The 13,039-nt window shown below is 42.2% G+C and overlaps 1 protein-coding gene across 1 annotated transcript in view; it reads right to left on the minus strand.

Annotated features, from left to right (window-relative positions):
• Positions 1-13,039, minus strand: part of LOC132494191 (mitogen-activated protein kinase kinase kinase 15-like) — a 121,386-nt gene that overhangs the window by 72,236 nt on the left and 36,111 nt on the right.

Here is a 13,039-nt window from a genome sequence, read left to right on the forward strand (position 1 = left end):
AGTCACCATGCTGTACATTACATTCCCAGAACTCATTCATCTTATAACTAAAGTTTGTACCCTTTGACCAACATCTCCCCATTTTTCCCTATCCACCAGCCCCTGGCAACTCCCATGCTACAATCTGGTTCTATAAGTTTGAAAATTTTAGATTCTGCATATAAATGAGATCATACAATATTTGTCTTCCTGTGTCTGGCTTATTTTACTTGGCATAATGTCCTCCAGGTACATCCATGTTTTTGCAAATGGCAGGATATCCTTCTTCTTTACAGCTGAATAATATTTCATTGCACACACACACACACACACACACGCCACATTTTCTTTAGCCATCTGTTGACCGACACTTTGGTTGTCTCCATACCTTGGCTATTGTGAATAATGCTGCAATGAACAGGGGAGTGCAGATATCTCTGCGAGATACTGATTTCATTTCCTTTGGATATATACCCAGAAGTGGGGTTGCTGGACCACATGGTAGTTCTATTTTTAATTTTTTGAAAAACCTCCACACTGTTTTTCATAATGGCTGAACCAATTTACATTCCCACAAACAGTGTACAAGTGTTCCCCTTTCTCCACACTCTCACCAACACTTACCTCTGTGAGTTCTTTATATATTTTGGATATGAACTGCTTATCACATATCTGATTTGCAAATATTTTCTCCCACTCAGTAGGTTGCCTTTTCATTTTGTTGATGGTTCTTTTGCTGTACAGAAGCATCTGAATCTGATGTAGTCCCAACTGTTTATTTTGCTTTTATTGTTTATGTTGCTTTTGTTGCCTGTGCTTTTGATGTCACAGCCAAAAAAAATCAGTGTCAAGGACAATGTCAGTGAGATTTTCCCTATGTTTTCTTCTAGAAGTTTTATGGTTTTAGGTCTTAGATATAAGTCTATAATCTATTTCAAGTTAATTTTTGCATATGGTGTAAGACAGGGTCCAATTTTATTCTTTTGCATGTGAATATCCAGTTTTGCCAACACCATTTATTGAAAAGACTATCTTTTCTCCATTATGTATTCCTGGTGCCCTGTCAAAGATTAGTTTACTGTATGTACGTGGACTTATCTCTGGGCTCTCTATTCTGTACCACTGGTCTATGTTGTCTGTATCATTTTGCCAGTATCATATCATTTTGATTACTATAGCTTTGTAATACATATAGTTTGAAATCAGGAAGTATGATACAGCTTTGTTCTTCTTTCTCAAGATTGCTTTGGCTATTTGGGGGTCTTGTGCGGTCCTACACGAATTTTAGGATTTTTTTTTCTATTTCTGTGGAAAATGCACAGAATTTTGATAGAGATTCTGTAATCTTTTTATATCACACTATGTAACCTTCCCATTTGAATTAAGAAGTGAAAGGAGGGGATAAATGAAGAAGGAACCGAACTTTTGTTAACAGCCATCTAGCTGCCAGGGGCTGTGCAGGCCACCTGCATGTGGTGTATCTCATTTAATCCACACCACAGGGATCTCCAACCTGGTTTACAGATGAGCAAACTCAGGCTTAAGGAGTTTAATTACCTTGTCAACATCATATTGCTGGTAAGTGATTCAAACATCAAAGCATATGCTCTTTTTTTTTTTTTTTTTGACATATGCTCTTTTCACAACCAGAATGACTCCCTATAAAGCAGTGGTGTCATGCAAGGCTGATTTTGTCCCTAGGGGACACCTGGCAATGTCTGTAGACACTTCTGGTTGTCACAACTTGGGGGTCGGGTTGCTACTGGCACCTAGGGCGGAAAGACTGGGAGTTTGCTAAACTCCCTACAATATATAAGATGGCCTCCCAAACAGAGAATTACGCAGCTCTAGTTGGCACTAGTGCAAAGTTGAAAAACCTGTTATAAAGTAATCAACTCTGAATTTTACTAAACACTATTCTTTTTCCTACAAATATCTACACTCAAACAAACCTTGTCTCATTCAAAATCATCACCTCAGAGGACCATTACTTATCCCAGCGATGTTTTCATGCTAACAGCACTTTTATCAACATTGCTTTATGAAATTTCTTCCTCTAAACTATCTTCCTTGGTGGCAAATCTCTATTTTCCTAGTAGTTTTGATATTTGGAAATGGTCAAAAGTTTTCTCTTACACTTGGTAAAAATACGGGTAACCAAGCTACACAGTAATAGTCACAGCCTTAGCCACAGCCAAACACCTGCTTCATGCCAGGATTACTCCCTGGAAAGCTTACTGCAAGGTAGATGTTAGTATCCCATTTTACGTATGAGGAAGGTGGCTTCAGGAGATTTTGTGGCTTGACCATGGCCATAAGACTTAAGTATAGGAGCTGGAATTCAAACCCAAGTCTGTTTGCCTTCAAAGCCCACAGTAATGACACTGATTTCCTATATACCGTGTTAGATGACTCTTAAAGCAATTCTGAAGGAAAAAAATCCCCCCCTCCAATGATACAATGATATTCTGAATAACGGCAGCATTGTCCAAGGCAAAGCATTGCAGCATGATTAATATGAAGAGAACAAGTTCACCTGTCTGTATAAGTTCAAGTATGTAATACATACACACGTGATTACATTTTGAAATCATGCGTTAACTTGAGTCACCCCTAACGAACTCTCCTTCTTTAGCACAAAGCCCTTCCACTGACACACAAATAAGTCAGTAAATGAAGGAAGGACAAAAGAAAGGGAACTGAAGCAGGAATTTGACAGAAAAGGTAGATAACATAGGCTCAAAGAGGCCAGCGGGGAGGAAGGAGGACAGATGGAAGTGGTAAGTTCTTTGGATAAATATGTTTCAAAAGGAAAATATGTATTATTGGCCAGGCCACTGCTCAGAAGATAATAAGATGGTCCACTTCTCATTAAAAAAAAAAAAAAAGCAACTGGTCTTTTGGTATAAAAAGTATTTATTATGAAAGTGGCTTCAATATTCAGCTATTGTCTGATGCTCTCAACATACATGAAAAAGTAGGACATATAACAGTAATGGCCCTACAATTCCAAGAGGCCCATGGTTTATTTTAGTTGCCCATTGGGCAAACAAAATATAAGCTAAAGCTTTCTGGGAAGAGTTTCATTGATTATGCCATGATCTGATTAAATTAGTGTATATAGAGCACTGTGCTAACATTGGGGACTTCTGGTCCCAGAACTCTTAATGACCAGCTAGTTTATTTTGGGCCTTTGCCTTTCTTTCTTCCCCCTCTCTAAAATAAAGGATTTAGACTACATCAGGGGTCCCCAACCCCCAGGCCGTGGACCGATACCGGTCCATGGCCTGTTAGGAACGGGGCCGCACAGGAGGTGAGCAGTGGACGAGCGAGTGGAGCTTCATCTCCCGCTCCCCATCGCTCCCCATCGCTCACATTACCGCCTGAACCATCCCCCTTCCCCACCGCCTCCCTGGTCCATGGAAAAACTGTCTTCCATGAAACCGGTCCCTGGTGCCAAAAAGGGTGGGGACCGCTGGACTACATGATTCCTTGTAAATTCACAGATTTTGTGGTTCTCCTCAATGCCAGGGAAACAATCACCACAAATATGTATCCTTCTTTTGCAACATGGTTTTAGGTAGCTGAAGGGAAATGAACTATAAAAGTAGGCCTATGTAAACCAGACAAAGACAAGTATCACATTATACTGCTTCTATGTGGAATCTAAAAAAGTGATACAAATGAACTTATTTACAAAACACAAACAGACCCACAGACACAGAAAACTAATTTATGGTTACCACAGGGAAAAGGTGGGGAGGGATAAATTAGGAGTTTGGGATTAACAGATACACAGTACTATATATAAAATAGATAAACAACAAGGACCTACTGAATAGCACAGGGAACTATACTCAATATTTTATAATAACCCATAGTGGAAAAGAATCTGAAAAAGAATATATATATGTATATACATACACATATATACATGTATATTTATATATATATACACATATATGTGTGTGTGTGTATATATATATATATATAAAATCACTTTGCTGTACACCTGAAACTGACACAACATTGTAAACCAACTATATTTCAATTAAAAAAAAAATAGAAAAAAAGTAGGGTGATGTCATCATTTTCCTACTCTTTACAAACATGTAATAAAAAATGGCTATTTAGATAAACATATGGTGAGATCACACCGTGAATATAAACAAAAGAAACCCAAAAAAAGGAGGCTGGTGGTTACTGCAGAGACAACAAGCTCTCACCGTCCCTCCACCTGAGCAATGACCTGGCTGGGCAGCCCAGAGGCCAAGGATGAGCTGACTGCTGTAGGTTCTGTAACAAGCCTGCAGACCCTTTGGTGTGGGCTGGATTCAGTAACTTTCATCTAATATTCCCACCCACACACGTTTCTAGGGCCCACAGAGTATCTTCCTCTCTCCATCACTCCCCTTAACTCACAGAGAGACACATCATATTCCAATAAACGTGTCACACATTCAGTTTCCCTTCCACTTGCTGAGTAATTCAATGAGTTCAATTTTGCCAGGGCTGGCAGTCTGGACCCAAAGATGCAGGGAGGAGAATATGAGTACAGTCCTGCTTTGAGACAGGTGAGTTTTGTTGTTTTTAAACCCAGGACTTTAATTCTGTTATTCTTCTTCCAGGCCATGCCTCTGCCTGCTGCCTGGATCCCTGGTCAGGATCTTCTGGCTGCATTAGCATATCTAATAATATCCTGTCTGTAAAAGTAACAGCAAATAAAAACTGTTCATAAAGGTTCCACGCCATTGGGAGGCAAGCAATTTAACGGCTCAGTGGAAACTTGAAGTAGCTTTGAATGGCCTTCTAAGGCAGTGAAAGGGAAGCTATCGGGCAAAGATGCCGACTCAAGGCAGCTTTCCTAATACAGGGAGCCCTTGCCTAATACACGAAGGGTCAAATCATTCATTCCTGTCAACTTTTAGTAACACTGATGGCCGTCATTTGTTCCACTTCCTAAGAGTTAATGGTCAACTGTAATGCAGGAAAATTCATTATTTGCCCATCACTATATTCCCCTTTACAGAAACACGGTATCTCCATAAACTTTCTCAAAACTGGACCTAATGTGAAATCCTACTGTGACTCTGCTGACAGCTGGCCAAACTATACCTAAAGCAAAGATGTGAAATTCAGGATCAGATTGCATGTATAAATGAAGCAAATATTGCAATTCTACAGAAAATCCCTCGTTGGTTGGAGAAAATGAGGTTCCTGGCACTAAGGAGGCCAGCTTCAATATACATATTTGTGGTGACTGTTCTCCTGGCAGTGAAGAGAACCACTGTCTAATAGGGAGCCATCAGACTAGAAGGAAAAGACCCGTCATCAGAAAGGTGGCTGTCTGGCAAACAATCCCAGCCATTCTGCTTCCAAATGGGAAACATATATCCTCCAGGAATCACTTCATCCTGCCACACCCGGTTCTCTTAGATACTGATTTTCCATTTCAAAACATGTTTTATTCTTTCATTACTTTGTGTGGATGGTAATCAGATTATTTCATTCTGCTTGACAACCATTACCTCTGCTTGGTCCGGGAAAAGATTTGGTGGTGAGCACTTTAAAAGGCCCTCTTAGTTTTAATTTAATGAACCATTTTTAAAATAGCACTTAAAGTGTGCCAGGCATTCTTCCAGAAACTTCACCAGTGATAAGTCATTAATCCTTGTTCAGTCAAGGATCGATCAAGTATAATTTAAGTATAAATAAAAGCAGAACCCACTACTCTGAGGGAAGAGAGGTACAAAACTTTTTTTTTCAGGCTTAAGGAAGATGCCCTTCCCAATGTTCCCCGCCTTGGGATGCTGAGTTTAAAGACTGCTGGGGAGAGAGAAGGCACGTTTTCATAGAGACCATGAAGCCCCTCTGCCAAAAGGAATCCAAATCCCGACTACCACTATTTGCCGGTATCTAATACAGCAGGACACAAGCACGTGCTATGTACCCAACAGAAATGTGTCCATATGTGTGCAAAAATCATGCACAAGAATGCTCACAGCAGGACTGTTCTTAGTATCCCCAAACTGGAAACAACCTACAGGTCTATCAGCAGTAAAATGGATAAATCACTTGTGGCATATCCACACAACAAAATATTCCACAGCAAGGAGAAAGAATGAACTAGTGACATATCCAACAGCATGGACGAATCTCACAAACACAATGCTGAGTGAAGGAAGCCAGACACAAAAGAGTACGTGCTGTGTGATTACATTTATACGAAGTTGAAGGACAGGAAAAACTCATCTATGGAGACAGAGGTTACAATATATGAATAATGGCTGCCTATGGAGGGGTGGGGACTACCTGCAAAGGGGCACAAAGGTACTTTCTGGGGGGTGGTGGAAATGTTGTATATTTTGATAGGGGTGTTGTTTACATGTGTGTATCTATTAAAACTCATCAATTTGTATAAAGATCTACACATTTCACTGCCTGTGCATTTTACATACTTTAATATAAAAGAGAGATGTAGCCTCATATGCATTACAAGAATCCTGAAGCCATGGGTTTCCGTGTTGCTGCTGTCGGGCAGGTGTTGTCAGTGGCAGGTCCACAATCTACAGCTTAACCCAGCTGCTGAAGCAAAGAAAAGCCTCTGAGAAATCAGACCCAAAAGTCCTCTAACTCAGGTTACCATCGACCCTCACTATATTCATTCCCTGAGGAAGATGTTGGCCGTGGAAGGTTGATAAGAAGATGTCAGAACTCTTTGGTTCTCAAGCCATGTTTGAATATCCTCCCAGAGTTTTTTGCCATGTGATTCAAACATGACCAATTCCTGGCCCCAGCAGAGGACAGGCCCAGTGGGAAGTGCATTTGGGCGTGGTTCTCACCATGTTCACCTAATGCCACCTCTCTTCCTGTATCTTACTGGGGAGGAAGAGTGACTGTAGGACTAAGACATTTAGGCAACTCGGATTTTGTGAAGTTGGATGTGTCAGACTCCTAGCTATCCTCTAAATCCACAGTAGCCGAGTTTGAATGGGCACATGGCCACCCAGCTAGCGACTACATTTCCCAGCTTCCCTTACAGCTAGATAGGGATCATGTGACTATGTTCTCACCGATAGAATGTCAGTGGAAGTGGCATGCGCAAATTCTACTTGCTTTAAAGGAAACTGTTTGCCCTGGGCTTCCACTCTTTACCCCTTTCATTAGGCTGGAACACAGAGTAGCAGTGACCTACCTTCAACTAGAAGAGGACAACACTCCTGGGAATGAAAGAGCTACAAAATGGTCAGAAGCTAGGTCCCTGAACAACTCCTGGGGCAGTACTATGCCACTAGCCTGGCCCACTCACCTCTAGACTGCTATGTAAAAGAGAAATTTCAATCTGATTTAAATCATTGCATTTGGGGGCTCTTTACTACAGCATCTCAGCTGACACCCCTAGCAATAAGCTTTTGAGGCTCATGGTCTCCAGGCAGGAATTTCCAAGTCTCACATACTCTACCTAGCCCAGTAATTTGTGCTCCGAAGTTCAGATTATACTACTACATAAAGACAGCACCCTCTTTCCCCATCATACAACGTTAATCCTGTTGTTAAACCTGCCCCCACCCACCCAGCCTACAAGACACTCTCAGCTCCTTATTTGTGTACACAAGGTCCTTTCACGACACAGTCCCACCCTCCACACTCTGTTCACTGCAGACATTTACTTCACCTACATCTCATGTTCTGGATGTTCCCAGAGGCAAAATGCACATGAAGAACTATCTGCTCACACTTCTGGCCAAGTGGAATGGCCTTTTCACCACTCCCATCCCACACTCTATCCCGCCCATGAGGCAATTTTTTACTAAATCATAAAAACCCAGCCCCAGGGCTTCCCTGGTGGCACAGTGGTTAAGAGTCCGCCTGCCTATGCAGGGGTCACGGGTTCGATCCCTGGCCCGGGAAGATCCCACATGCTGCGGAGCAACTAAGCCTGTGCACCACAACTACTGAGCATGTGCGCCTAGAGCCCACAAACCACAACTACTGAAGCCCGTGAGCCCAGAGCCTGTGCTCTGCAACAGGAGAAGCCACCGCAATGAAGAGTGGCCCCCGTTCACTGCAACTAGAGAAAGCCCGTGCACAGCAACGAAGACCCAGCACAGCCAAAAATTTAAAAAACCAAATAAATTAATTAATTTTAAAAAACCCAAACCCAGCCCCACCCAGGTGTCCGCTCCTCTGGTGAGATGGGGCTGGGAGATGCTCTCCTCAGCTCCTTGCCTAGGTGGGCAAGTCAGGCTCTAGGGCCAGCAGAAATCATTGTTTGAGGGTCCCAACGAGTTCCCTGGTCAGAGTGCTGCAGTTGAGCAGAGCAGATGCTTGGGACTACTGCTCAGGCACTGCAGAAAGCCTTCTTGGAATCTGACATGTTATCACACTGGGACCGTTGGCCAGCTGCTCCTGACGTGGCCACATGAAGGCTCAGACTGTCCCAGTCTCTGAACTGAAGAGAACCAACACTATTAGCATATCTCTCACCACCAAGAATGCAAGGTATTTCAGTGAAGAGTATCAGGAGGACATCTACAAATCCCAGGCCAGCATGTGCAAGTTCTGAGGAAAGATGGAATAACCCAATGTATCTGGGTGACCTTTGGAGAAAGCTGAGACAGAGCTACAACAGGGCAGTGGCTGACACCCAACTCAGAGCCCATGTTCTCCAGCCGTGTGGCTGACAGGGTCTTGGTGCTTCAGCCGGCTGTCAGGCCTGAGCCGCTGAGGTGGGAGAGCCGAGTTCAGGACATTGGACCACCAGAGACCTCCTGGCCCCATGTAATATCAATTGGCAAGAGCTCTCTCAGAGATCTCCGTCTCAACCCTAAGACCCAGCTCCGCTCAATGACCAGCAAGCTCCAGTGCTGGACACCCCATGCCAAACAACTAGCAAGACAGGAAAACAACCCCACCCATTAGCAGAGAGGCTGCCTAAAATCATAATAAGTTCACAGACACCCCAAAACACACCACCTGATGTAGTCCTGCCCACCAGAAAGACAAGATCCAACCTCATCCACCAGAACACAGGCACCAGTCCCCTCCACCAGGAAGCCTACACAACCCACTGAACCAACCTTACCCACTGGGGCAGACACCAAAAACAACGGGAACTACGAATCTGCAGCCTGCGAAAAGGAGACCCCAAACACAGTAAGTTACACAGAACGAGAAGACAGAGAAATACACAGCAGATGAAGGAGCAAGGTAAAAACCCACCAGACCTAACAAATGAAAAGGAAATAGGTAGTCTATCTGAAAAAGAATTCACAGTAATGACAGTAAAGATGATCCAAAATCTTGGAAATAGAATGGAAAAAATCCAAGAAACATTTAACAAGAACCTAGAAGAACTAAAGAGCAAACAAACAATGATGAACAGCACAATAAATGAAATTAAAAATTCTCTAGAAGGGATCAATAGCAGAATAACTAAGGCAGAAGAACGGATATGTGACCTGGAAGATAAAATAGTGGAAATACCTACTGCAGAGCAGAATAAAGAGAAAAGAATGAAAAGAATTGAGGACAGTCTCAGAGACCTCTGGGACAACATGAAACTCACCAACATTCGAATTATAGGGGTCCCAGAAGAAGAAAAGAAAAAGAAAGGGTCTGAGAAAATATTTGAAGAGATTATACTTGAAAACTTCCTTAATATGGGAAAGGAAACAGTCAATCAAGTCCAGGAAGCACAGAGAGTCCCATACAGGATAAATTCAAGGAGAAACATGCCAACACACACATTAATCAACTATCAAAAATTAAATGTAGGACTTCCCTGGTGGTGTAGTGGTTAAGAATCTGCCTGCCAATGCAGGGGACACGGGTTCAAGCACTGGTCCAGGAAGATCACACATGCTGTGGAGCAACTAACCCCCATGTGCCACAACTACTGAGCCTGTACTCTAGACCCCGTGAGCCACAACTACTGAGCCAGTGTGCTGCAACTACTGAAGCCCGCGTGCCTAGAGCCCACGCTCCACAACAAGAGAAGCCACAACAATCAGAAGCCTGTGCACAGCAACGAAGTGTAGCCCCCGCTCACCGCAACTAGAGAAAGGCTGCATGCAGCAATGAAGACCCAACGCAGCCAAAAATAAATTTTAAATAATAATAATAATAATTAAATAAAAAGAAAAAATATTAAAAGCAGCAATGGAGGGGCTTCCCTGGTGGCACAGTGGTTGAGAGTCCGCCTGCTGATGCAGGGGACATGGGTTCATGCCCCAGTCCAGGAAGATCCCACATGCCGTGGAGCGTCTGGGCCCGTGAGCCATGGCTGCTGAGCCTGCGTGTCCGGAGCCTGTGCTCCACAACGGGAGAGGCTACAACAGTGAGAGGCCCACATACTGCAAAAAAAAAAAAAAAAAAAGCAGCAAGGGAAAAGCAACAAATAACATACAAGGGAATCCCCATAATGTTAACAGCTGATCTTTCAGCAGAAACTCTGAAAGCCAGAAGGGAGCGGCAGAACATTCTTAAAGTGATGAAAGGGAAAAACCTACAACCAAGATTCCAACAGCACATTAAAAGGATCATATACCATGATCAAGTGGGGTTTATCCCAGGAATGCAAGGATTCTTCAATATATGCAAATCCATCAATGTGATAAACGATGTTAACAAACTGGAGGAGAAAAACCATATGATCACCTCAATAGATGCAGAAAAAGCTTTTGACAAAATTCAACACCCACATATGATAAGTCGCTCCAGAAAGTAGGCATAGAGGGAACTTACTTCAACATAATAAAGGCCATATATGACAAACCCACAGCCAACATCGTTCTCAATGGTGAAAAACTGAAACCATTTCCACTGAGATCAGGAACAAGACAAGGTTGCCCACTCTCGCCACTCTTATTCAACATAGTTTTGGAAGTTTTGGCCACAGCAATCAGAAAAGAAAAAGAAATAAAAGGAATCCAAATTGGAAAAGAAGAAGTAAAACTGTCACTCTTTGTAGATGACATGATATGATACATAGAGAATCCTAAAGATGCTACCAGAAAACTACTAGAGCTAATCAATGAATTTGGTAGACTAGCAGGAAAAAAATTAATGCACAGAAATTTCTTGCATTCTATACACTAATGATGAAAAATCTGAAACAGAAATTAAGGAAACACTCCCATTTACCATTGCAAAAAATAAAATACCTAGGAATAAACCTACCTAAGGAGACAAAAGACCTATAGGGAGAAAATTATAAGACAATGATGAAAGAAATTAAAGATGATATAAACAGATGGAGAGATATACCATGTTCTTGGATTGGAATTACCAACATTGTGAAAATGACTTTACTACCCAAAGCAATCTACAGATTCAATGCAATCCCTATCAAACTACCAATGGCATTTTTCACAGAACTAGAACAAAAATTTCACAATTTATATGGAAACACAAAAGACCCTGAATAGCCAAAGCAATGTTGAGAAGGAAAACTGGAGCTGGAGGAATATACTATACTACAAAGCTACAGTAATCAAGACAGTATGATACTGGCACAAAAACAGAAATATAGATCAATGGAAGAGGATAGAAAGCCCAGAGATAAACCCACGCACATATATGGTCACCTTATCTTTGACAAAGGAGGCAAGAATATACAATGGAGAAAAGAAAGCCTCTTAAATAAGTGGTGTTGGGAAGACTGGACAGCTACATATAAAAGAATGAAATTAGAACACTTACTAACACCATCCACAAAAATAAACTCAAAACGGATTAAAGGGGGCTTCCCTGGTGGCGCAGTGGTTGAGAGTCCGCCTGCCCATGCAGGGGATGCAGGTTCATGCCCCGGTCCGGGAAGATCCCACATGCCACGGAACGGCTGGGCCGGTGAGCCATGGCCGCTGGGCCTGTGCGTCCGGAGCCTGTGCTCTGCAATGGGAGAGGCCACGGCAGTGAGAGGCCCACGTACCACAAAAAAAAAAAAAACGGATTAAAGACCTAAATGTAAGACTGGACACTATAAAACTCTTAGAGGAAAATATAGGCAGAACACTCTATGACATAAAACACAGCAAGATCCTTTTTGACCCAACTCCTAGAAAAATGGAAATAAAAACAAAAATAAACAAATGGGACCTAATGAAACTTCAAAGCTTTCTGCACAGCAAAGGAAACCATAAACAAGACCAAAAGACAACCCTCAGAATGGGAGAAAATATCTGCAAATGAAGCAATGGACAAAGGATTAACCTCCAAAATATACAAGCAGCTCATGCAGCTCAATATCAAAAAAACAAACCACCCAATCCCAAAATGGACAGAAGACCTAAACAGACATTTCTCCAGAGAAGATATACAGATTGCCAACAAACACATGAAAGGATGTTCAACATCACTGATCATTTGAGAAATGCAAATCAAAACTACAATGAGGTATCACCTCACACGGGTCAGAATGGCCATTATCAAAAAGTCTACAAACAATAAATGCTGGAGAGGGTGTGGAGAAAAGGGAGCCCTCTTGCACTGTTGGTGGGATGTAAACTGATACAGCCACTATGGAGAACAGTATGGAGGTTCCTTAAAAAACTAAAAATAGAACTACCATACGACCCAGCAATCCCACTACTGGGCATATACCCTGAGAAAACCATAATTCAAAAAGAGTCATGTACCACAATGTTCACTGTAGCTCTATTTACAATAGCCAGGACATGGAAGCAACCTAAGCGTCCATCGACAGATGAATGGATAAAGAAGATGTGGCACATATATACAATGGAATATTACTCAGCCATAAAAGGAAATGAAATTGAGTTATTTGTAGTGAGGTGGATGGACCTAGAGTCTGTCATACAGAGTGAAGTAAGTCAAAAAGAGAAAAACAAATACCGCATGCTAACACATATATATGGAATCTAAAAAAAAAAAAAGGTTCTGAAGAACCTAGGGGCAGGACATGAATAAAGACGCAGATGTGGAGACTGGACCTGAGGACACGGGGAGGGGAAGGGGAAGCTGGGACGAAGTGAGAGAGTGGCATGGATATATATACACTACCAAATGTAAAATAGATAGCTAGTGGGAAGCAGCCGCA

This window comes from Mesoplodon densirostris, chromosome 7 (genome assembly GCF_025265405.1).
Source record: "Mesoplodon densirostris isolate mMesDen1 chromosome 7, mMesDen1 primary haplotype, whole genome shotgun sequence".
Lineage (NCBI taxonomy): Eukaryota > Metazoa > Chordata > Mammalia > Artiodactyla > Ziphiidae > Mesoplodon > Mesoplodon densirostris.